General features: G+C 42.7%; 1 protein-coding gene across 1 annotated transcript in view; it reads right to left on the reverse strand.

Moving 5' to 3' along the window:
• The window catches only part of ANKFN1 (ankyrin repeat and fibronectin type III domain containing 1), a 150646-nt gene that overhangs the window by 74353 nt on the left and 51306 nt on the right, over nucleotides 1-24987 (reverse strand). The gene's annotated exons all lie outside the window — the stretch shown is intronic.

The raw sequence follows: 24987 nt of genomic DNA on the forward strand, positions 1-24987 counted from the left end.
CCTAAAAGAAGAGCTAAGGATTAGTGGGATTGCCACCAGATGATCTGGCAAGTGGTTAATGAGAAGTTGTTCAAAGATACAATCTTTAAAATTTTGGAAGAAATGATTTATTTTTGAATAATAACTGTTCATGTTCTATTGAAATATGTTTTATAAAATGTTTCAGGTGGAAAAGAAGACCTGGCTTCTTGAGAAACAAAACAAAATACAAGGAGAAGCAGCCTTGTAAGGAGATGTGGTGCAGCTTTGGGAGTTAATAGAAAGTTTTAAGCATTGGGGCGCCTGGCTGGCTCAGTCGGTTGAGCGTCCGACTTCGGCTCAGGTCATGATCTCGTGGTTTGTGAGGTCCAGCCCCACGTCGGGCTCTGTGCTGACAGCTCGGAGCCTGGAGCCTGCTTCGGATTCTGTGTCTCCTCCTCTCTCTGCCCCTCCCCTGCTCATGCTCTGTCTCTCTCTGTCTCTCAATAATAAATAAACGTTAAAAAAAAAAAAAAACAAACTTGTAAGCATTTAAGTCTAATTAGATCTTGGAACATGAAAGAGAAGATTCACATGGAAGGAAAAAAATCCTCCATATTGGAATGGACAGTCTATTCCGAGGGCAACCAACAGTCTTTTTCCTCTATGTACTTCATTGGTTTGGTGGACTCGTTTGACATAAAAGAAAGGAGCTTCTGGTCACTTAAAAAATGAGGGAGGGAAACAGAGTCAGCAGGAATCACTTTGAGAGCCCACTGGGAATTCTAGGAAGGCAACTTAGCATGGTCTCTCTGGAAAGTTATGTGTAGGTAGTTTAAAGACTTAATATTAAAGCCACAAGAAAATCACTTATAAGCCTGTTCTAAATCCCTGAAGGGCTGGAGCCATGTATATGAAGTTTAAAACTGTATAAGACTTATAATTTTAAGATAAAGATCAGGGCAACTGTTTCTACTTAGGTCTGGGAAACAGAAGCAGGGTTTAATCATGCAATGGCTCATAGCAGTTGAACATTAGCAAGAAAGGTACCAGACCAAACCAAGGTGTTAGTACGTCTGAAAATTTGGCTCTGGCTCAAACTGTGATTCACTATATTTGTATCAAATACCTATGAATATTTTAGATATGATGCTTTATTATTTTAACAGATATTTTTATCTAAGTTTTAGAAATGTAGAGTCATTTTGGAAGGAGAGTTCTAGCTGAACACCTCTATTTACTGGATGGCAGCTACATAAAATGCAGCCTGAAAGGTTAAGAAGGAAAAGAGCTCCTGAAGGTCTGGCCTTGTCACCTGAAGCCTATAATGTAAGGAGAAAAGTCACAGAATCAATGCAAGAGTAGAAAATTCATGACTGGAAGCATTAGGATGCACAAAGAGGACCAAATCTAAAGCTCAGGTAAGTTTCCAGCCTCTTGGTGTGAACTATGTGAATAATCCACCCTGTTTCAGCCGGTAACACTTTTTAAGTTTTCAGGCCAGTTTCTTGAGAGGGTGGACACTATGCAAAAATCAAGGCATAAGGAGATAACATTACAGCAATGTCTAGTAAATTTCTATTTAGTTGATAAAACATCTAAAACCTGCTGTTGTCCAAGAGTCTCCCTCAAGTCTGAAACCCATGAAAGCCCAGAGCTGTCCTGCGCTCATGCCAGGAGGAGTAACTGGTGGGTTCTACTCCTGCTTCATGCCCAGGCCCTGCTGGAACCCTTCACTTTAGCCATATGTCACTTGACCTCAGACTGATTGTCTTTATGTTTTTTTTCTCTTCTGGTATGCTCTCCTCTTCCCCCAAATTGTCTTCCCCTTTATTCAAATTTTTTTTTTTTTTTGAACGTTTATTTATTTTTGGGACAGAGAGAGACAGAGCATGAACGGGGGAGGGGCAGAGAGAGAGGGAGACACAGAATCGGAAACAGGCTCCAGGCTCTGAGCCATCAGCCCAGAGCCCGACGCGGGGCTCGAACTCACGGACCGCGAGATCGTGACCTGGCTGAAGTCGGACGCTTAACCGACTGCGCCACCCAGGCGCCCCCCCCTTTATTCAAACAGGAGCGGTTCAAAGTCCCTTCCTTTCCACAGCTTCCCATGGCTTTCCAACGGAAGCTCCTTTGCCATTTTGCCATAGTAACTTTAATATGTCTCTCACACTTCCACTTGCTTTGTTTGTTTTGTGTTTATTTTCTAAGAGATCTGCCTCCTCTGTAGTCTGTACTTTCTTTGAGGGCAGGGACCATGTTGGATTAATACCAGTTTACGAAGCGCCTGTCATGGCACCTAGCACAGCATAGGTGGCTTAGTAAACCGTGAGTGAATTGATTCCTTGATTCCTGACTTTGGAATGTTTAAAGTCTAAGGTAGACAGAAATCTGATGCCAGTACATAAAGAATAAGAAAACAGTGTCAGAATAGAAAAAAACAGTCAGAAAGAGAACAGAAGTTGCTTGAGCTGCCCAGTAAGTGGTTGGGTTGGAGATTAATTCCTGGCCTCCAGATTCCCAGCATCGCAGACTCTTCACTTGTCCATACTGCTGCTCAGGAACCAAAAAAATAAAAGTTTATTTCCTGTTCCCTATCAGCACTTCAGTGGAACCAAAACGGCATTCTTACTGGCCACACTCACCCCGGCGCCTTAGCTAATGAACGGAATTTGGCTAGACTGCCCAGCCCATCACCAGAACATTATGAAATCCTCCCCGGTTCATCCAATTGTGCAGTTTCTAACCTTTGAGGCCAACCATAGCACAAGAGAAAGAAAAAGGGAGTGAGGGACGTGCCGAGAAACCAGGAAGAGATCAAATACAGTTGTTTCTAGAGATGAGAAGATGTGTCTTGCTGAAGCATGAACCCACTCAACACTTGTGGGTTTGAAATTGGGAACTGACGCGAAAACTCTGGATCTGGGAATTCTGTTTAGCTCTGGCAGAATACGAGGTCAGAGCTGCTCGCGTTTTTTATTTTAAATTCCCTTGGTAGTCCTAGGAGTGGGGGCATGCATTACTTTCAAACAAGAATCTTTATTGTTTGCACAGCACACAGTCTTCCAGTTAATTAGAAAAACATTTTTTTCCCCCAAATTAAATTTCCCTAGAAAAACAATGATTTAAATTAAGGGCAAAAGGCTTTTTTTTTTTTTTTTTTTGACAGTAGTAAAGCCTTCTTGCACCCACTACTTCTAGAAGATTAAAAGCAAAGTTGGAATCAGAGGGCTATTTCATTTACTTATGGTCAGATTCTGCAACCACAAAAATGGTATGTCCCTATCTGTCTACGTTGTGTACTGTCATAGTTTTGCCTGCTATATGACAGAGCAGCACACGGATACAGACCAGAAGCAGGGATGTCTAAAATTCAGGGTTTTGAAAAGTACAAGTAACCACAGTCCAATCCACCTGCGTCCTTATTTCCCTCCTAATAGTTCACCTGATTATGGCTATTATCTAATTGTATTCTTTCTCTTGATCCCCTTGGCTTTCTAAATGAAAGGTGTTATCATTTGTGTGATTCTTACTATCGCTAGTAGCTTTCTCTCTTTTTCCAAGCCTAGCACAAAGTGCCTGTTGAATGAATCCCAGTCTTCCAGATGACCTAGGTGCCAGCCTTCACCTTTTCAGAGAACTTCACCTTTCATGTACTTCTTTGGACACTTCACCAGGCATGCCTCCAAACAAAACTTCTCTCAGTAATTTCTGCAGTTTTGGGCTCAGAAAGTCTGAATCAGTGGCACCATTAGGGTTACTGGAAGCGTAAGTAACCCTCAAGCCCTAGCTCGTGTAGAAATCACTTTTATCTTTTCGTTTATAGGCTGTCTTTCCTTGGCATATTCACCTCCTGGTTTTCCCAGAACATTTAAGAGTTGGGAAGGTCACAGATTTATCAGGGTGCAGAATCCACCCATCGTGGTGCATCTAAGGTGGGGTGGTGTGATAAGGTGGCTTTGAGAGGCGGCTCAAACGGAGCCGGGGCAAGTCAGGGCTTGGTCCTCAACCGTGTGTGCATGGGATAAACACAGCAGGGCACCGGGGTTGAGCCACATAGCTTGTGAGAATGGACTGTTGAGATCTCAGGAGTTTTATGAGCTAGTGGTTAAACACAGCCATCATTAAAAATTAAATCATACAAAGTTAAAGTTAAATAAATTAAAAACAAAGACAGTAAGTATTTAAAACTTGTTACTCCCTGTTTTACTGCACTTTGCTGTTATTTATGCTCCCAAGGTTACTGATATCTCTTGCACCTGAACAGTGGAAACATGTATGATGGTGCACCGGGGCACATCGCTTCCCAGTCATTTTCATGATATTATGTCGGCAGCTTGGAAGTGGCCATGGTGGGAATAGTTACACCATAAAAATCGGAAGCCAGGTCTTGATTTTTTTCTTCTGTGAACTGTTTAGATCAGGTATTGGCAAACTACAGTTCCGTGAGCTAAATCCAGCCTCAATCTGGTTTTGTGTGGCCCAGGAGCTAAGGAGGGTTTTAGTTTTTATGTTTTTAAAGAATTGTAAAACCCACTCCACCCCCCCACCCCCCAACACACACACACGGAAGAATATGTGACAGAGACCATATGTGGCCCACAAAGCCTAATATAGTTACTCTCTGGCCCTTTACAGGAGAAATTTGCTGATCACTAGTCTAGACTTAAGAAAGCGATGAAGAAAATGTTAATAATGCAGGTTAAAATCTCTGTGGCTGTTTCATTGTGAATAGCACAAAAAAACCTGAGGAAATATCCTTCCAGTACTCAAAAACTATTACTTGATTTGATAAAGAAGTTGCTTATGCCACTGATCAACAAGTGATGTCCCACGATAAGCCTGCGTTGTTTCATCTTGTTTTGCTTCCTTAAAGTACACGAATATATCAACCAACACTTAAATGGCAATTATACTCATCCATTAGTTACAGCTACAGGTTGGTTTACAGACTCAAGGGTTTGATAAAAACAAACAAAAAGCATTTTGGGTGAATCAACAGGCTAGAAGAAATTTACAAAAAAGAGTGTTGTATATTTTATTATTATGATTTTAAATTGTGTGCTACATATCCTATCAGTAAAACTTACAATAGACTTATGTGAAGGTATACACACATACACACACACACACACACACACTTTTCCCCCCAGAGAGCCAGTTGTTAAACACCATCATACCAGTGAATAAATGCTAGGTGATTGCTTAGATAGACTCTAAGGGTGGATGTATCCTGACCACCAGGGTAGAATGTCGGGGGGAGATAGATTTCTCAGGCATAATTTAGGTAACATTCTGTTACCAGGAGGCAAGAATGAGGTATATAAACTCCTTTAGGAGGCAGGAGTGGTACAGTGAGGGAATCTGGGGCAAAAGTTCAGTTACCAAGCAGTCACCACTGGGGAGGTCTGCCCAGTGGTCAGGCCCCAGGCACTGGGCAGTACAGGTGCCCAGGCCTCCTGCACCAGTTCTTCCAGCCCAAGCCAGGGTGGCCCAGAAACTGGTGGAGCACACAGCCTGCAGGGTGGGCATCCATGGACTTGACTGCAACCAGGGGGACAGTGTCAGGGGCTGCCCAGAAGAAACCTACATATCGATTGTGGGTATGACAAGATGTACCAGTCCAGTACTCCTGATGGCGTGAAAGAGCTCCGTTCCTAACCTGGATTATCTGGGCTTCATAATTATTATATTCTTTATTATATTCTATTATACATTGATATTATATTTTATTTCATGATTATCTGGGCTATATGTATGGGCACTTTTTTTTAATGTTTTTATTTATTTTTGAAGGAGAGAGAGAGAGACAGAGCATGAGTGGGGGAGGAGCAGAGGGAGAGGGAGACCCAGAATTCGAAGCAGGCTCCAGGCTCTAAGCTGTCAGCACAGAGCCCAACGTGGGGCTCGAACTCACAAACTGTGAGATCATGACCTGAACCAAAGTCAGACACTTAACCGACTGAGCCACCCAGGCGCCCCTGTATGGGCACTTTTAATACACTCTGGACTGAAAATAGTCACACAGGTCATTGATTCAGATACTTTTGGCTTTTCCTTTTTCCCTGGAACACTGCTATATCCTTGAGTTATAGGATGTCCAGACAGATTTTTTCGAAAACAGCTTGTTTTCGAGTCCTTTTAATAGTGTCCAGATAATGATTTTATTAACAAGTATAGGCTTTTTAAAGGCTGCAGTGGATGTAGCTGAACAATAGCAGGGACTCAAAACCAAGTGGCAGAGAGCTGAAGGCTGGGACTCTGAGAATAGGCAGCATCTGATGCCTCTTCCACAGGGGAAGGGCCTTCTCCTGGCTGAGCTTCCTGGGATGCTGAGATTCTGTTTTGTTTTATTCCCAGCAGAGAGATGCCCTTCTTGCCTGCAGGGAGAGAGGTCTGGCAAGCTGCTTTATGTTTCCAAAGGGCACAAAGCAGAGAAACGTAGTGGCAGCTGTCTGACTTCTACACACAAGATCCAAGATATGTGGCCAATTTCCAGATTTCTGAATCCTTTTGGGTCCTCATGGAATTAAAATAAGCAGCCACAGGGGCAAAAACAACAACAGTCCAACTCTCCGGCCAGACAAGGAGCTTTCATTGGGAGGACGGCACTGTTTGGCTGTTCGTTCATCCTACTGCACCCATTTCACACCCCACGCTCCTCTTTATAACTTTACATAATTAAACCCTTGAAGGCAGGACCCTGCCCTACTGATCTCTGGACACCCACCCCACCCTCTGTCATAGAAGTATGGAGTCTCAGATGGAGCTGGTCTGGCTTCTATAGGAGACAGTCCTCGTTGTTCCATTGGGCTTCCTGCAAACTACAAGATAAGGACTCCTTCACCAGGCATTTAACCTATTTCTGAGTTTGCACTACTCCCTGCATTTGTCCTGTGAGCCAAGGGAGGAAGACTATCACTTAATGAAAACCTACTGGATTCTCATACAGAAAATCTCATTTATTTCTTACAACAGTCCTCCAAGATGGACTAAGGCACTCGTTCAGTCTTTCTACCGATCTGACAAGTGGCAGAGCTGGGAATTAAAGGCCAGGCTGTGTGAACCCAAAATGCCCCTACAACTTCCTCTTGAGCCTGGGCCCTGGATGACCTGGCCTTCTCCACCCACTAGCCACGGTCCACTGCGCCCACTTGTTCTCTTCTCTCTGATTTTTAGATCTTCAACATGTCAGGCTTCTTCCTCTCACACACACTGTTCATTTTGCCAGAAATGTTCTTCCTCCTTCTTTCTGACTTTCATTTCACTAAATATCCCTTCCTTTTCCCTCAGCAATCAATGTAAATATCACTCCTGCTCATAAGCCTTCTCTGGTCCCAAGATAACACAAAGTCCCCGTTGCATCTCTTGGACCACCGGATAGTGTCCCTGTGTAGCATTATTAGTTCAGTTCTCTTTAGTCCTATAACCTCTGCGAGGACATTAACTATGTGTATATATATGTTGCTAGCATATGCCATAGCATAGAGTAGGTCAGAAAAGACTTACTGAATCGATGTTAAGATTATTGACCAGCTAGGTTGTAGGGATATGGAAAGGCAAATAACATGGTCCCTGGCCTCAAGAAGCTTACAGTTTAATGAGTTTGCAGATGAGGATGGGAGGTTTGGAGAGATCAAGTGTACCTCAGAACAGAGTTCCTTCCCCATCACCAGTCGGACCATCTTTCCAGCCTGATGTCTCTCCCATCCCCTCTTGTCAAAGACCTACCCATGTGAGAGAGGCTCAGGCTCCTTCAACACCAGCTTACTGTCTCTGGTTTCTGACAGTAATTGTATCTGTCTGGCTTGAGTCCTGTCTACTTTGTATTATAATGATTCAGGCACTTGTGTTTTCAACTCTACCTGCACAGCGCATTTCAAATCAGCCTCCTTTTAATTTCTTTTAATTCCATGCTTGTTACTCTTGTCCACATCACCGCTGTTTCACATTGGTACTCTGTGACAGTTTCAGAGCTCAACTGGTCTTTCTGCCTGTGCACATACCCCTCACCAGTCCACAGAAGCCAGAACGATCTCTTCAGAGCATAGACCATATCACAATACTTTCCTTCATTGAAATCTCATAGGTACCCTTGGAATAAAATCCAAACTCCTTAACGTACTGTACAACGGGGGTGTACAACGGGGGCAAACTGTACAAAAATCCAGCCTACCGCCTGTTTTTGTCCAGCCTGTGAGCTAAGAATGGTCTCTACACTGAGGAAAAAAAATATTTTGTAACATGTGAAAATTATGTGAAATTCCAATCTCGGCGTCCATAACTAAAAGTTTATTGGAACACAACCCCAGTCATAATTTTGCATGTTGTCTCAATGGCGGAATTGAATAGTTGTAATACAGACCACATGGCCCACAAAGCCAAACATGTTTACTTACTGTCTGACACTTGGTAGGACGAGTTTACAGACCCCTAGTCTACAAAGAGTCATGTCTGACTCCTGTCCACTTCTCTGAAACTCCATTTCCTGTTATTCTACCCATCTTCCTTCATGGGCACTTTCTGTCTCTGACTTCCCAAGTCATTTCTACCAAGGTCATCCTGCACCTCACTCCAATACATTATCCTCTATTCTTTTGTTTTTAGCATTTATCACAATCTGAAGCTATTTGTTAATTTACTTGCTTACCCAAGAAAATATGAACTACATGAGCTTGGTCTGTTTTTCCTCACTGTATCTCCAGGGCCTACAAGAGGATATGCACATTGCAGGCATTCCAAAAAGTGTGCAAAACGAACATTTTATCTTCCCTATAAGTTCTTCAGGGAAGATACAGTGTCTGACTCATTTCTGCATCCCCCACAGTGGCCAATATTGTGCCTTGTATGGAGTAATAGTTCCAAAAATAGCTACTGACCAGATAAAATGCCAGTCACTTTCTCTTCCTCCTGGGACAAAGTGAGAAAACACCTGCTGTCAGCAAGACCCCAAGAAACAAAAAAATGTGTACAGTGTCTTTTTCACCTCATCTACACTCCACTGTTTGAGAGCACATTTTAAGGAGGGGCCATGGATTTCAGCATATTCCTCAGAGAACTGTGGCTATGGGTACATCAAGTGTCCCAGTGAAGGGTGTTTCCAATTGATGTGGAAGCTAGGCTAGGTGTTTTCTGATTATGGGAAAGAACCACTGGCAAAGGGTGGAGTTGGCAGTTTTTCCTAAGAAAATTGGTCTAGTCATTTTTTTTTTAAAGATAGTAGATTACCTTTTAAAATTATGTGTAAAATGTTACAAAAAATAAACATAAAAAGAAAATCCTGAATTAAACAAAAACAGATAATGGTTTATAGGAAGCTAAGGTTTAGGGATCTTTGGAGGATTCTGGGAAGACATCTATTAATATTTATTGGGGAACTGTGCTTTACTAAATAAACAATTAGCCAAAAGCCACAGAGCCTATCCATGCAGAGTCTGGATTTGAACTCCTGTCTATTTTGTCTGCTTGCCAAGCCCATATGAGGAGAAAGTGATAAATGGACTAACAGCCATATTAAGGTCTTTTAAGCTAGAGAAAGCAGCAACTATGAAAAGCTTGCAGAAAGTATTTGCAATATTTGACTTCTACTAAGGGAACTGAAGGCAGGGGCTCCTGGTTGGCGCCTCTGTCCCTTTTCCCCAAGGGCCCACGTTGTCTCTAGTACTGTGATTTCCTTGTTGTGGTTTCAAGAGGGAGAGAGGGTTGGGGGGAAGAACAGGGGATTGTACGGATACTGGGCGACCGTGAGTCTCATGAAGGTGTTCTGTATTTTCATGTCAGCTACATGTGGCCGTGGTGGCCAAGATAAGTACTGATTTCAAAAAATAAATAAATAAACAGCAGTGTAAACAGTCACAGAAGACTCATGTAAATTGCTGGCTTATAATTTGAGCCTGGTTCATGTTCTGTAACATCCCCGGTGCCCAATCTTCCTCCCTCTCCTTCCGCGGTAGTGTATTCCGGCCTTCCCCAATCGTGTTTCCCCTCTGGCTAGAGACACTTAGGCTGAGGTGAGGGACAGGATGGATGACCTGGGAACGGACCAACTCCAGAGCAGGAGTGGTTCCCCAGGATCCAGAGGAATGTGTGGGAGAACGGAAATAAATAAGAATGAACCAGACCACCTTGGGAGCAGTCAGCCAGAGCCCTCCTCCCTTTGTCTCACCAGGGGAGTGTGCTGTTTGGCATGCTTCCCTCCTGTATTTGTTTTCACATTCTACTGTAAATTACTCAACAAGGTGCCTTATTGACCCTGAAAAATCCAATCTTTAGATTTCTCTCATCAAGGCAAGAATAAGCCTTCCAGAGCTCCCCAGGGAGACAAAGAGCCCTGTCTTCCATTCCCAGACCCAGCTTCTGTTTCTGTGTGGATGATCAGAATGGCTGATGTTGAGGGCACAGACCTCGACATGCTCGTTTGGGAGTTGTTTACTTGGGGGCCCAAGAATTCCAAATGGGCTCCAGGGGATCAAAGAAAACCCTTCATACTGTACGCAACGTAGGTGTATCTGAGGGATCCCCTTCAGATCCCCGTGAAAGACTACACATCATCATGTACAATGTATATCCCAGCTGGAGCTATTTACAGGGCCTAATTACTTTTCTTGGGGGGAGTGCCATGGTTATCTTAATTTTGTTTGTGGCCTTTGGGTTCTACATTTCTTCTTATATGAGGGGACGTATCTAATGAGTCAGTAGCCTGGACCTACAATGTATAACGCTGAGTATTTTTCAGCTATTTTGTTTAATGGGCAGATTCACCCATGCCTCTTATCTTGGTCCATGGGAGCAGCTGGCACGTAGTAGGTTCCTAATGAAAATGTCTTAAATGAGTAGATGCAATAAGTAACAAAGAAGACTCTGTCCCATTCGCAGTTACAGAGGAAGAACAGGACTGCTGCCACTTTGCAAACATTTCAAGAGGTCACCCTCTGTGGGGAGGATGAAGGTAAGGAGCTCTTCGGACTTTGAAAAATCTGTTACCTATTCTAAGATAACAAGGTGGGTTAGGAAAGTCATTGGCAGTATTTCAATCTTGGGGGTAAGGTACTGTCCCATAGACAGCGAGAGAAAGAATTATGTGGACTTACTGGAGTGAAATACACATGATAGAGTCTCTATCGGCCTAGATCCAACACCACACTAATTGCTGGCATGTTTGGGATAAGAAGTCATACCCAGCTTTCAGTCTCGTGCCATTTGGTGGATTGACTTACCACACTTTTACTGACGGTCCAGTAGGGACCAGATTATGTAAAGTTCTGGGGATGGGATTATGAATTAAATCTGATCCTCGCCCTCAAGACAATGGCAGTCCAATGGGGGCAATGGACAACTCACTACAAGGTTCGAATGCAATATGATGAGTCTATGAGAGAGGCAGGCTCAGAGGGGGGCACCCTCAGCAGCCTGAGGAGAGGGTGGGTAGGGACAGCTTTCTGGACAAGCTGACTCCTGACAGAGTCCTGAAGAGTGTGCAGGTCTGCCAAGGGAAGAGAGTGGTCAGAGACATTCCAGGTAGAGGTTGCTGTGAGAGCAAAGGCCCAGAATCATGGTGTGGTCAGGGAACTGCAGGGCAATCACCGGGGACAGAAGAGGTGAGGTGGGATGGGAGTGTGACTTGAATCAGAGCAGAGATTGGACCACGAGGCAAGAGCTCATCCTGCTAACATATTTTGAAGGCATTTTGGAGCTATTGATAGATTAGGCCATTATATGATCAGATTTGCATTTTAGAAAGATCACTCTTGTAGCTTGTTGGAGAAAAACTGGAGGGGATAAGGCTACAGTCTGGGAGACCAGAAGTATTCGTGTGCCGTGATCCCTGTGAGGTGGAACACCAGTTCAGCACTGGCGTCTCACCCTCTGAAGAGGGTGAAGAGGAAAAAATTGCTTGACTTTCGTTACCCGCCAAGAGACAGATTTTCCTATTCGTTAAGGCATCTGTGAGCCAAATTTCATGTAAACCTAAATACTTGGCATCTCAAGCTCTTATAGGAAATGGCGAATCCTGGAGTTCAACTACTTCTTTTTTTTTTTTTTAAACTAAGAGCTATTGGCAACACTGTATGTTTTAAATTTCCAAATCAAATATCGTGGTTATATCAAAACCCATGCTGCCTCTGCAGGTGTACCAAACTGGTCTCAGCTTCGTTCAGAGTCCCACTGCACACAGTAATGAAAACACTGACATCTCACTGCTCGTTTAATATTTATGCAGTGGTTGTCATCTCAGTTTTACACGTGCAAAACAGAGTTGGTTGGATTTGAGGTGAGTTGGAATCTCCTTTGACAGTAGTTTTTTGGGGAGATGCTTTCATCCTCAATTAACTTTCAAAACAACACTCAGTGGCAAGAGATCAAAGAAATGCTGTTACCATGGGGGCTCCTGACTCTATTATGTTCCCCCAAAAGTTGTCCCTTAGATGAGCCTTATTAGATTTGGAGCAAACACTCCTCTACACAGAAACAGACCAATGAGATGTACTTTCGCAGTGTGAAAGGAGAGAGAAAAGGAGGAAGTAACAAAGGAAAGTAAGCCTGTGGCTGGTACTTGTCTACCTCTCATCACAGAAAGAACATCTTACAGTTTCCTAGCATTTTCAGGGTGCGATACTCCCTTCCACATCTGTCGCACTTGGTTTCCTTGTTAGGCACTTTTCCTGTTTTAGACGTGACGTCACAGGCTCTGCAAGCCTGCGTGTGCTAGCCAAGCCGCACGCTGGGAATGAACACAGGCTCAAGTTTTGAATCCAGGTCGGTCTGGGCTCAGAATCCAGCGCCTCTTTCCCTCATAGTTAAATGTCACTTCAGAATGTATGAAAGGCGAGGAAAACAGTTGCTGGGAAGAAGGAATCCTGGAGGCACACAGGTTTGTAAGTTTTGATTTGGAGAAAGTCTGACAGGTGATCCTTCCGAATCTTCAGTTAGCTATCAGGTGAAGGTGCAGTTCCACAGACCAGCTTTGGGTAGGGCATTACGCCTTGGTGCCCCAAGGGGCTCACCCCCAGTGTGCCCGCCCACTTCCCTGCAGGGCCCCGGAAGAACACGTAGCATTTAGATGTAGAAGGGTTTGATACTCATTCCTTTAAGTGCAAATCTCGGGACCGATTCTTGCTGCTCCGTCCTTCACCTTCATTAATGATAATACTACACTTAAATGACACTTTCCAGCTTAAGAACACCTTCATGAGTTCACATTTCCACATAGGAGCCAACACTTTTGCGAGCACCTTTAAGATTGCAAGGCACAGCGCTGGGTAACAGGGATGTAAACTAGAATAAGACATCATCCTTGAATTGGGGCTCACAGCCCAGCAGGCAGATGGATAAAGATACAGGCAATTACAGTAGGCACAATGCTCCCCGTCGCAGGCAGGTGAACAAGGTGTTGTTCACGTTCTAAGGACCAACAAACTTTGGGAGGGGGACTGGGTAAGGGAAGGTGACGTCTGGTCTGGGTTTCAAAGACTGAATAGGATTTTACCACCCAGAGAAGGGCATTCTGGGGAGAGAGACCAAGGGTTGAGAGGATGGGCATGATAAGGTAAAGGAGGGATGGTTTGAAGCAGAGGGAAGCAGGAGGTGGGGGCTGGGGGCTGGGCTGATATGTGAAAGTCCTTGAATGCAATGCTGAGAGTTGGTTTTTACCTCGTGGGAGCCAGTGAAGGCTCATGAGCAGCAGAATGACATGATCGATTCGTGTTTTAATCTGATGACCGGTGTTGATGTAAGGAGGCTCATGGGAGACATTTAAACCTCACTAGCTCTGCCAACTTTGTTCTTATTCTTGTATTTCAAGTAAGGGAGCTGATTCTTAGAGTGTCCAGTGACTTCCTGAGAGCTGGTTGGTGTAGGTATCACAACCCAGCTGTACCATTTCTGACTTTAATTCCTATAGATTCCGCATGCCTGTGTGACACATGGCCCTAAACCTCTTTGTTTTCTGTGGAGCCCACGGTTTCTTACATCTGGGGTGGTCTGGCCAGCTCATTCACCACCAACACTGTGCACAGTAACTTAGATTTCCTGTGAAGGTCTGCCGTACCTGAGAACAGTCACCTTTCCGCATGATTCTTTTCCTTTTTTTTCCTTACTTCCACTCAGTCAACAAGATGAATCTCCTCAGAGTAATTGCTGGATAGTGTTGACGAACGCTTGAATCACGTCATCGGACTGCAGCTGTACTGACAGCGGACCCCGAGCTGTCCTGCATACTGTTGCTTTCGCCCTCCTAGGACGTGGCCAGGCCCCTGGAGACCTGGACAGCTGAAGCCGTAGACCCAGAACATGGTCTCTCCCACAGCAGAAAACCTGGTTGTGGGCTCTGCTTTGAAATTCCCTCTTGGAACACCAGACCCGCCACTGAGCACCAGCCGTAAATGAAAGCAAAAGCTAGAGTTCAGGCGGAAGCTAAAAGTAATTACACGGCCTTGGCTGACCCTTTCAGGGATAGATTCTTCCATTTATAACAGAGACTAAAACAGAAAAAAACCCACTGGAGGTGGTCAGGGCTGAAACAGTGTTTCTAGCGTCTTCCGGGTCACCACTCAGTAACTTATTTCAAATCGTTTTGAATGGTGAGTTCTCACATCCAGGTGTTCCTCTGCCTCACCTGTTTACAAATGTCCTTACCAGTTTTTATTCCATTAGACCTCAGCATAGAAAAGTAACAAGCATCTCAGGCTTCAGGGTTTTGATTTTTAAAACGAACAAAATAAAAAAGAGGCCAACAAAAAAACCCAGACTCTTAAATGCAGAGAACAGGCTGGTGGTTGCCAGAGAGTAGGTGGGGGGGGGGGGGGGCGGGGATGGGTGAAGTAGGTGAAGGGGATTAAGAGCACACTTGTCAGCACACTTGTCGGGACCAGCACTGAGAAATGTATTGAATTGTTGAATCACTGTATCACACACCTGAAACTAATACAACACTGGATGTTAACTACACTTCAACTTAAAAAAAAAAAAAAAAAGCATTTGCAAACATTGGATACTGATTATTTAGTTACCTAAAGGTTTTGGTAGCATACAAGGAGAAGAAACAGTTGAAAATGTGTGTGTAGGTCAGGGAGGAGGCTAAATGCTAAATGCTGCCTGGGACTGGAGAATGAAGACGCAAAGGCTTATTTTAGTATTTATCAAAAAATCTGGCATTAAACCACACAATCCTGGGGTGCCTGTTAAGCGTCTGACTCTCGATCTGGGCTCGTGTTATGATCTCACAGTTCATGAGATTGAGCCCTGCATCGGGCTCTGTGCTGACAGCACGGAGCCTGCTTGGGATTCTCTCTCCCTTCCTCTCCCTCTCTCTGCCCTCCCCTGCTCATTCTCTCTCAAAATAAATAAACTTTAAAAAGCAAAACAAAATCTGCACAATCCAATAATTCTACTGAAAACCAATTTACAAGTAAAAGGCCAAGAAGACCCAATAAAACATATAATTATTATAAGTACTATATATTTGCAAGATGCAGTCTCATCATGCTGCAATGGAAATTTACTTTTAAAATGTATAATTTATCCATAAATTATCTGACTAGTATGAGGAGATAATTGACATGGGAATTTGCATAAAAAAGATTTCATTTTTCAGAAGACATTGGAAATCTCTGACTTTTCTAAGTGTACCCATCATTTCACCTATTTAAAGGGATAAAAATACAGGTTTGAAAGTAGCAGATCAGATCTCTCTCTTTAAAAACAAAACAAAATAAAACAAACTAGTGGCATCATACATGGAAAAAGTACAAATACTACCAAAGGTTATATTCCCTCTTAGCTTGCTTCCCACAGGCCACCACTGATACCTGTTCTTGACTCCCCTTCCAGATATTTTCCATACAGACAAAATAGAGAATAGAATAGACTGTGACCTACCAGGAGGACATTCTGTTTTCTCATGCGTAAAATGAGAGAGTACCTGGCTAATTGGGTTGTTCCAAGAATGATATGCAAAGTACTTGACAGACTTTGGAAGGGTCTGCAAATATTAACTGATCATGGGGTCCTTAACCTGGAGTTCACAGACCTCTGCAAAATCTAAGGCTTAGCTTTGGAGTGTTTACAAAGGCCTTGACATTTAGACCTGTGTTTTTACTGGGCAGGCAGAGCCACTGTGCTACGAACTTTTCAAAGGGAGAATGATACCAAAGTGGTTTAGGAGCAGCATTCTAGAGCCTGAGTGCCATTTTCTTGGGGTTGTGCCCCATTCACTGAATGTGCATCAAATGAAGGAGAGGATGGAGACTGTAAGGCAGGATAGAGTTGCCCTTCAGGCTTGCTACCTCTTTCTGGGTCTCTCTCCTGTTCTGGCCTTCCCCCAGAACTGTGTCTACATGCTCCTCCTGGGCCGTGCATTTCTCTCAATGAGCCAACTTGCCTGCACCACTGTGCCAGCCTTCCAGAATTGCCTCCCTGCATTCTCCCATTATCAAAACTCTGGACCCAGATGCCACACAGGAAAGTTGAACCTCTACTTAAAAATTAAAGACACATCTCATGATCAATGACTTTACAGCAAAGTATGAGTGATGGCTAAGCCCTGAGACTATTTATTTTCATTTATGTATTTTAGTTATTTTTTCTCCCAAAGCACTTTCATGTTAAACAGAGGAAGTCAGAAGACAACACAGAATACCTATTTCTGCTAGAGAGTTCCCAAGCTTGTTTCCTCCACTACAAACGTCATGGGTGAAGGCTTCCCATACATGCCACACTCCCACTGGTGTATCCGTGGTATTGCACAATTACCTGGCACCCTGGGCATAATTTCACCTCTCCCCTGCTCAAGAAATGCAAGTGAGTGAGAGTTAACACCATATCAATAACCTTGATTTCCTCATGACATTAAAAAAAGGATTTTTTTTTTTTTTTTTTTTTTTTTTTTTTTTTTTGGCTAACTTCACTACTCTAGCTTCGGCATCATAACCATTATTTAAACTATTTCCTATACACTTCATAGCGGATAATCACAATACTGGTGTGAGGCTACTCAGATAGTAGAGGCTTAATTTTCAGTTGTTGAATGGGAGCTGGAGCCAGTTTGAGATGGCAGGTTTTTCTAAGGCTCCTCAAATTATATTCCCTCACTCCCTCATTCATTTTCCATCCACTCCCTCATCCATCCAGCCATCCGTTTGTTCAGGCTCGATGTTGGAAGGAGATGAAAGGGAAACAACATGTGCGAGGGCATGAGGCATGGGATTGTGAGATGAGTCCCAGGTAAGGTGAGCTGCCGTGTGGTTTTAGCCCTGGCATGGAGAGCGACAGGTGGTGGGAAATGAAGCTGGGAGTGTTAGGGCCAGGTTGTGTAGAGACCGTGTGCCTTTTAAGGAGTATGGACCATGTAGTCATCACCACATAAAGCTGGTCATGCTCAGATGGAACTCGTAGAAATAGCAAAACCAGATTCTCAGATTTATGTTCCTTAAAATCGTGGCATAGTCCTGGAGAGCGGGGGCCAGTGGGCCGCTCCCATGCACTGACTGGCGGTTGGCCAACTGTCGAGATTCCTACCTGACGTATTGCTAGAAATGCAGGGATAAAAACAGACATGCAGGGATCTGGGGGCTGAGGTGTGAGCCTCTGATGCCAGCACAAGTAGCAAGGGTCCGAGGGCCCTCGGCAGGTTACTCCGGTCCCGGGGACGTCAGAATTGAAGGAGCTCCCCTTGTTGACCATCCTCAGCTTCTGCAAACTCCAGAAATCTCACCAGGGTCCTATGAATTGCTCAGATTATGGGCGAGGCGCTTTAACCCCTGAGGTCCTCAGCCTGGACTTCAGGTCTCTCTGGTGAGTTTTACTAAATGCTGTCGGGGACAGAATAGTGAACTGGGAGCAGGGATCTAGGAATTTTACCTCAGCTCTGTGACCTCAAGCGAGTCCATTTACCTTTCTGGGACTCAGTTTCCTTAGTTTTAAAAGAATAGGTTGGGCAGATGATCTCTGCTTTTCCTTGGTTGGTAAACTCTAAAACTCTGGTGGGTTTTTTTTTTTTTAATGTTAAACATATTTCATGGCTGTTTGTGATTTATGGTTTTATTCTTGCTTTTTAGAGCTCACTACATCATTTTATGTAAAACCCTTTCTAAACCTGATTTTACATATTTTAATTTTTAATGCCTTTTGTTTTTTAATTTTTTATCACTGTTTTACTATTAATGCTTTAAAACAAATGGCCATCTCTTAAGACCATTAAAATTTTTTTTTAATGTTTATTTATTTGTGAGAGACACAGCATGAGCGGGGGAGGGGCAGACAGAGAGGGAGCCACGGAATCAAAGCATAGAACCCAATGCATGGCCCAAACTCATGAACCGAATAGAATGTGACTTCTCTCCCTAATTTCTCTTTTTCTTACAGCACTTACCATGGTCTACCCTACATTATAGTTATTATTTTTTTAGTCTTTATTTATTTTTGAGAGAGAGAGAGAGAGAGAGAGGCAGAGCATGAGAAGGGGAGGGACAGAGAGAGAGGGAGACACAGAATCTGAAGCAGGCTCCAGGCTCTGAGCTGTCAGCACAGAGCCCGACACAGGGCTCGAACTCACAAGCTGTGAGATCACGACCTGAGCCTAAGTCAGATGCTTAACCGACTGAGCCACCCAGGCACCCCTAAGACCATTTTATTAAAAATACCAATTAATTTGTTAACTTTTCCTGGATTTTGATTTTCTAGAAGTAGATCACACAACAAGAGCAGATCTGTAAAGTTAAACTTTTTCCTCCAATCTCAACATCAAACCAACACAAACACATTCTTTTATCCTTGTTAATTCCTTACCAAATAACAAAGAATTTACCACCACAGTGTCAGATAAGTTTAACTGCTGAAACACGGAAGGATAAAATGATGAGAAAAGAAGGTCAGTTTAAAAGCATACCTCTAGACACTACTTAACAATGACCAAATAAATTCATTTGGAAATTTTGGGGAAGTTTTGGCGAACTATTTCTATTAAGTAGCTAGAACTATCCAAGTGAAAATAACTCAAGTAGAATTTGCAAGAAATTAGAGTCCCTCTTCCCGACTAACAAAGCAAACAGAATATATCCTCATTCACAGAAACAGTCATTAGGAAAGGTGAAGCCTCCAAGAAGTGTTCTTCCTCCTGTACGGACAAAACCGTGTTAACATCTAGCTCTTTGGAGAAAGAAAAGAATATAGACTTTGGAGAATTCTAGTAGGTTCCCAGGAATAACAAGAAGATGTTATTCTCAGGGCAAAGAAAATGGGAAGTCTGTCATTTGGGGCTTCAACTCTCAAAACTGGCCTGGCTTTTCTCCTGCCTATTGTACTGTCAGTCCTTGTTTTTTAATTATATATTATTTAAGTAACTGTGGCTCCATTTTATGACTCTGAAAATAGCAGAAACACTGCCTTCCTATTTTAGGGAAGAAACTGAGGCCAGAGGGGTTAAGTCCTTGTTCAAGTTCACACAGCTAATAAGTAGACGGACGTGGAAAAAAAATAAACGAGGAGGGAATTGTAACTTCTTGTGTTTCAAAAAATAGTGCCTGTTCTTCCCTTATTAAACTCATGTTTTAGGAAAAAAATAGGCGTAATAAGAGTATTAATATCATGACTTTGTTAACTGGGGATAACTTGGAGGAGTAAGGCTGTTTGAGTCTCATTGAAAGAGATGCTGATGAACTTGTGTAAGGCTCTCCTCATTATGGGGCAGTTAGTGATCAGGATTTATTCAGATGCCATGAGGACAAAGCTTCTGAGCATGTGCAACTTTAAAATGAACTCTTTGAAACAAAACAAGCAAAAGAAGAAAAGATAGACAAACTCAGAAACAGACTCAACTACAGTGAACAAACTGATGGTGACCAGAGAGGAGGTGGTTGGAGGTGGGTGTGTGAAACAGGTGATGGGGATTCAGGGGTGCACTTGTCTGCGATGAGCAACGGGTGTTGTATGTACGTGTTGAATCACTATATTGCACACCTGAAGACCATTTATTTATTTATGTCTTTTAGAGACAGAGCGTGAGTGGGTGAGAGGGGCAGAGGGAGAGAGAGAGAGAAGGAGAGAGAGAGGATATTAAGCTATGCTCAGCACAAAGCCCAACTCGGGGCTCAATCCCATGACCCTGGAATCAAGACCTGAGTCAAAATCAAGAGTTGGACGCTCAACTGACTGAGTCACCCATCCATCCCCACCTGAAGTTAATATAACGCTGTTAACGATACTGGAATTAAAACATATATGGGGCGCCTGGGTGGCGCAGTCGGTTAAGCGTCCGACTTCAGCCAGGTCACGATCTCGCGGTCCATGAGTTCGAGCCCCGCGTCAGGCTCTGGGCTGATGGCTCAGAGCCTGGAGCCTGTTTCTGATTCTGTGTCTCCCTCTCTCTCTGCCCCTCCCCCGTTCATGCTCTGTCTCTCTCTGTCCCAAAAATAAATAAACGTTGAAAAAAAAAATTAAAAAAAAAATAATAAAACATATATATATATACGTGTATGTATGTGTGTATATATATATGTCTATGTATGTGTAAATATATGCCTATGTATATATAAATGAATTCTTCCAATGGAAACCTCTAAAATTTTTGGCATTTCCAAAGCAGTTTCATAATCATTGCTTGTGGAAATCAACCCCCTTTTTTTTTTTTTGGCAGAAATTTGAAGGAAATATTTATTTTTAAAATAATGTACATAACACTAACAGAAACAAAAATAAAGCAAAATGTTTGCTAGCGATCACTAATACTAACAAATTAAATATTCTTTTCTTTTTTCTTTTCCCTTCCACATTTAAGTCCATGAACCAAGTTGCATCAGTTTTTGTACAAGGTTTGGAACTTAGGGTAAAGGTGTTTTTTGTTTTGTTTTGTTTTGTTGTTTTTGTTTTACCTCGAGATATCCAAATGCTGCAACACCATTTGTTGAAAAGGTTATCTGTTGGCAACAGGATTGCTTTTGCACCTTTGTGAAAAAGAAGTTTGGTGCATGTGTGTGGCTCAAATTCTGGGATCTCTTCTGTTCCACTGATCTTTGTGTCTGTCCTTCCGGCAATGCCCCAATGTCTTGATCACACAGCTCTGCAATAAAGTCTGGGATCTGGGTAGACTGATTCCACTCCCCTCCCCCTGCCCCCCTCTATTCTGCTTTTTCAGAATTATTGTAGCTAGTTTAGTTCCTCTGCCTCTCAAAAAAACATTTTATAAAGCCTTGTCTGTATCTACAAAAAAAATCTTGCTCGCACTTTGATAGGTTATTCTGCAGGGCATAGCGTTCTGGGCTGACAATTCTCTTCTTGAAGTGCTGGCAAAATATTGTTCTGCTTCTGGCTGAACTCCACGGTTTCTGATGAGAAATCCGCTATCATTTGAACTGTTTTTCCCCTGTGGTTCAGGTGTTGTTTTTCTCTTGTGTTCCAGATTCTTCTTGTCTTCAGTGTTTAGAAACTTGACCATTTTGTGTCTTGGTGTGGATTTTTTTGGTTGGATCCGGCTTGGGGCGTGCTCAGCTATTTGAATCTGTAGGTTTTTGTCATTTGCCAAAACTGGCAAGTTTTCAGCCATCATTTCTTTAAGTACTTTTCTAGTACTGCCCTTCTCTAGTACTCCCCTCTTTCTGCTGCTCTAATGACATGGATGTTAGATCTTTTGTTATCATCCCTCTGGTGTCTTAATGCTCCGTCTATTTTCTCCCAGTCTGTTTTCTCTTTCTTCTTCACACTGGTAATTTCTACTTTTCCATCTTCCAGCTCACTGATTTTTTCCCCACTGCCCCTTCCATTCTGCTGTGGGGCATACCCACTGAGGCTGGTATTTCGCCTACTGCATTTTTCAGTTGTACTGTCTGCATTTAGTTTTTCTTTCCACTTGGCATTTCTTTGCTAAGACTTTCTGTTACTCTGCTTGGGCTTTTTATTTTTTCATTTGTTCTGAGCATGGATGTAATTGCCTATTGAGACATTTGTATCATGGCTGTGGACTTTTGTCATAAAACCCTAACATCCCTGTTATTCTGCGGTTGGTCTTTGTTGATTGTCTTCTTTCATTCAGTTTGAGACCATCCTGGTTCTCCCACTTTGGGAGTGATTTTCAATTGAAGGCCAGACAATGTATTTTTTTGCGAGACCCGGGCTGTTTCATAAAACCTCTGTTTTTGAGCTGGCCTTTTCTAACAGCACCTCAGTGTTTTTCACTGTATTTTGTAGGAAGAATAGGGAAAATTCTGTCTCCTCCATCTTCTGGTAAATTCTGGTTGTGTCTGAGTGAGATTTTGAGATTACTGCAATGCAGCTGGGTCCTTGGAATCTCATAGGATGGGGACACAAATTCTAAGATGTAGACTTAAAAAAAGTTCTTAACAGCATTTACCTTTCTGTGTTTCCAAGCAGCATGATCTCGTGAGTTCCTCCCATCCCCAGCTATTAGTCAGTGTTAATTCCTGTGGTCAAACCTAGTCCAAAGGGGGAGTGGAAACTTTTTTGTATCAATTTAGCCATCTCCACAGAATCCACTATGCTAATCGCTCAGGGGCTGGTTACCTTTATAACCAGGAAGGATACCAATACCATAGACTACCTCACAATTTAGTTCCCTCTTCATTTTTTACCTGGCATAAATATTTTTGAAATAGGTAACAGAAATGAAACCTTTTACTAATCCAATAACCTAACCTTGGTATCTCTGATCCTCTCTTCTGTTTCTTTCCCACAAAATCTGTGAGTTGAATATAGTTTTGGAGATAAAGAATCTGATTGCTCTCTTCCTCCACTGCTAGGATAATACGAGAGCATATTCCTGGTGGGTCCGTGTAAGAGCTCCCATCATTTTCACGGGTGCCTTTATCCTAATCCACTAGGAATTTACAGCTCAGCTAATGCATAATAGGCACCCAGGCTTAACCAGATGTCTTGAAGAAAAGAAACGGAGGGAATAAAGTTAACAAATATGTATGTAGGGAGGTAAAAATCTTATAAACACCTACAGCAATTTTCAGAAAGACACCCAGAATGTTGTGATGGGCCAAACAATATATGTGGCTATTTATTCTTAATAAAATGCTCTTCTAGAAAGTTCATTTTGAAAATATAGTTTCTGTCATTGCAATCACTGAAAAGGGTCTCTGGACGCTTTGCTGAACTCCAGCTCTGATATTATTCCAGCCTAAATTGTGTCTGACATAGGCACAGGAGGGTCAAAATAGCCTATAGTTACTATAGCCAATAATTCTTGTGAAAGTGTTCTAAATTATTTCCTATCTTACATTTATTCCTCTGATACTTTGATAGTTCTGAGCTGGAAGAGATTGGACTCCCCCTTTTTAAAAAGATTTTTTTAATGTTTATTTATTTTTTGAGAGACAGAGAGAGACAGAGCGTGAGCAGGGGAGGGGCAGAGAGAGAGGGAGACACAGAATCTTAAGTAGGCTCCAGGCTCTGAGCTGTCAGGACAGCTCAGAGCCTCACGTGGGGCTTGAACTCACAAACCGTGAGATCATGACCTGAGCTGCAGTCAGATGCTTAACCGACTAAGCCACCCAGGCGCCCCGAGATTGGATTCCCCTTAATTTGAGTCCACGGGTTTAGAAGTCACAAAGAATCTATTGATCATAAGTAAGCTTTGACCCACAACTGTAGAACAACAAAAGCCTGAATATGTCTTAATATAAGCGGAGGTTTAGTATGATGTTATGCGTATAACTTTCGAGGAATATGTGCCCTGGCTTCATCACTTACTAGCTGTGTAACTTGGTCAACTTCTTAATTTTCCTCATCTAAAAACTGAGGATAGATCCTGCCTCATAAAGATAAGATTGTTGAGAATATTAAATGAGAAAATGTACACAAAATGTACATTAGCTTGGGCGTATAAGAGCTCAGTAAATACTTCTGACTATTACTGCTGCCACTTCTCCTACATTTCTCACATAAAACAGTCTAAGAACAGCTCTGTTCAAAATGCCGTGTTTGGTAGACTGTTTTTATCAGATACAAATTTTCCTTACCCTAATAGAATAATTAAACCTGTTCCAGATTTCATGCCCATGACCGGGTTTGAAGGCAGATACTATTAGACACTTTTAACCCATCAAATGTTTATTTCTGGAATCCCTGAGCTAGGGAGTCATCCACATTTCCTCCTCCCCTGCCTTTTTTCCCTCGCCATGTTTATTTGGTCCTATGCCAGAAACTTCTTGGGGGTAATTCAAATTAGCATCCATTACAGATCAATCTAGAAAAGGTTGGTTATTTATTGTCAGGCGGATACATGAACCTTGGCAGTTTTAGAAACCAGAGCTAAAACGATCTTATAAAGTTCCAGTTAAATCAACACAGTGATGTGCTAGGTCTCATGATGACTTTCATGAAATTACCTCTGAAATGCTAAGTATTTTCTCACTCAGAACCTCATTCTAACTCTATAACTTATACCAAAGATCACACTGTACCTGCTCTTAGCCTTATAAGTCTTACAAAAGCCCTTGGCCAAAAGCAATAAAATTTGACCTGACCTAATCCGGGAGTTGCAATGGATAATGTGTGTATTTTTCATTCAATAATTTAATGTGGAAATTCACTGCATGTGTCACATATTCCCCATCTTAAAGAGAGAGCTTTTATGGTTCTAATGTTACGCAGAAATTACATACGTAAACACTCTTGTCATGTAAGACTCCTCACTTTCCTGATAGCTTCAGTAAGCGCTACAAAAGACTCCTTTGGAGAAAGTTGCTATTTCATATAGTGTGGGAGCCTGCTGCGTGAAATTCACCCACTAGAGTCACAGAAATGATGGCAACAGATATTTTTTTCCCTGGTCCCTGGAAGATCTGAAATAATTGGCCCACTTGGGCTTACTGCATTATTCTGTCCTATTTGTCAATACAGGAAAAACACTGTGGACATCGACAGACAAGTTTTGTTCTCTTCCTCTCTTAGGTGTACCCTGGAGCTTTTCTTCTCCTGTGCGTGGCATGCTACGTGTCTCTCGACCTGGCCTTTTTCCTTAAAGGGCATCCCTTCGGAGCACTCTTCTGTCTGACAGCTCTCTTTCCTTCGCTT

This window comes from Lynx rufus, unplaced genomic scaffold (genome assembly GCF_022079265.1).
Source record: "Lynx rufus isolate CCGP_SWC_20201006 ecotype Redwood Valley unplaced genomic scaffold, mLynRuf1.p SCAF_18, whole genome shotgun sequence".
Classification (NCBI taxonomy): Eukaryota; Metazoa; Chordata; class Mammalia; order Carnivora; family Felidae; genus Lynx; species Lynx rufus.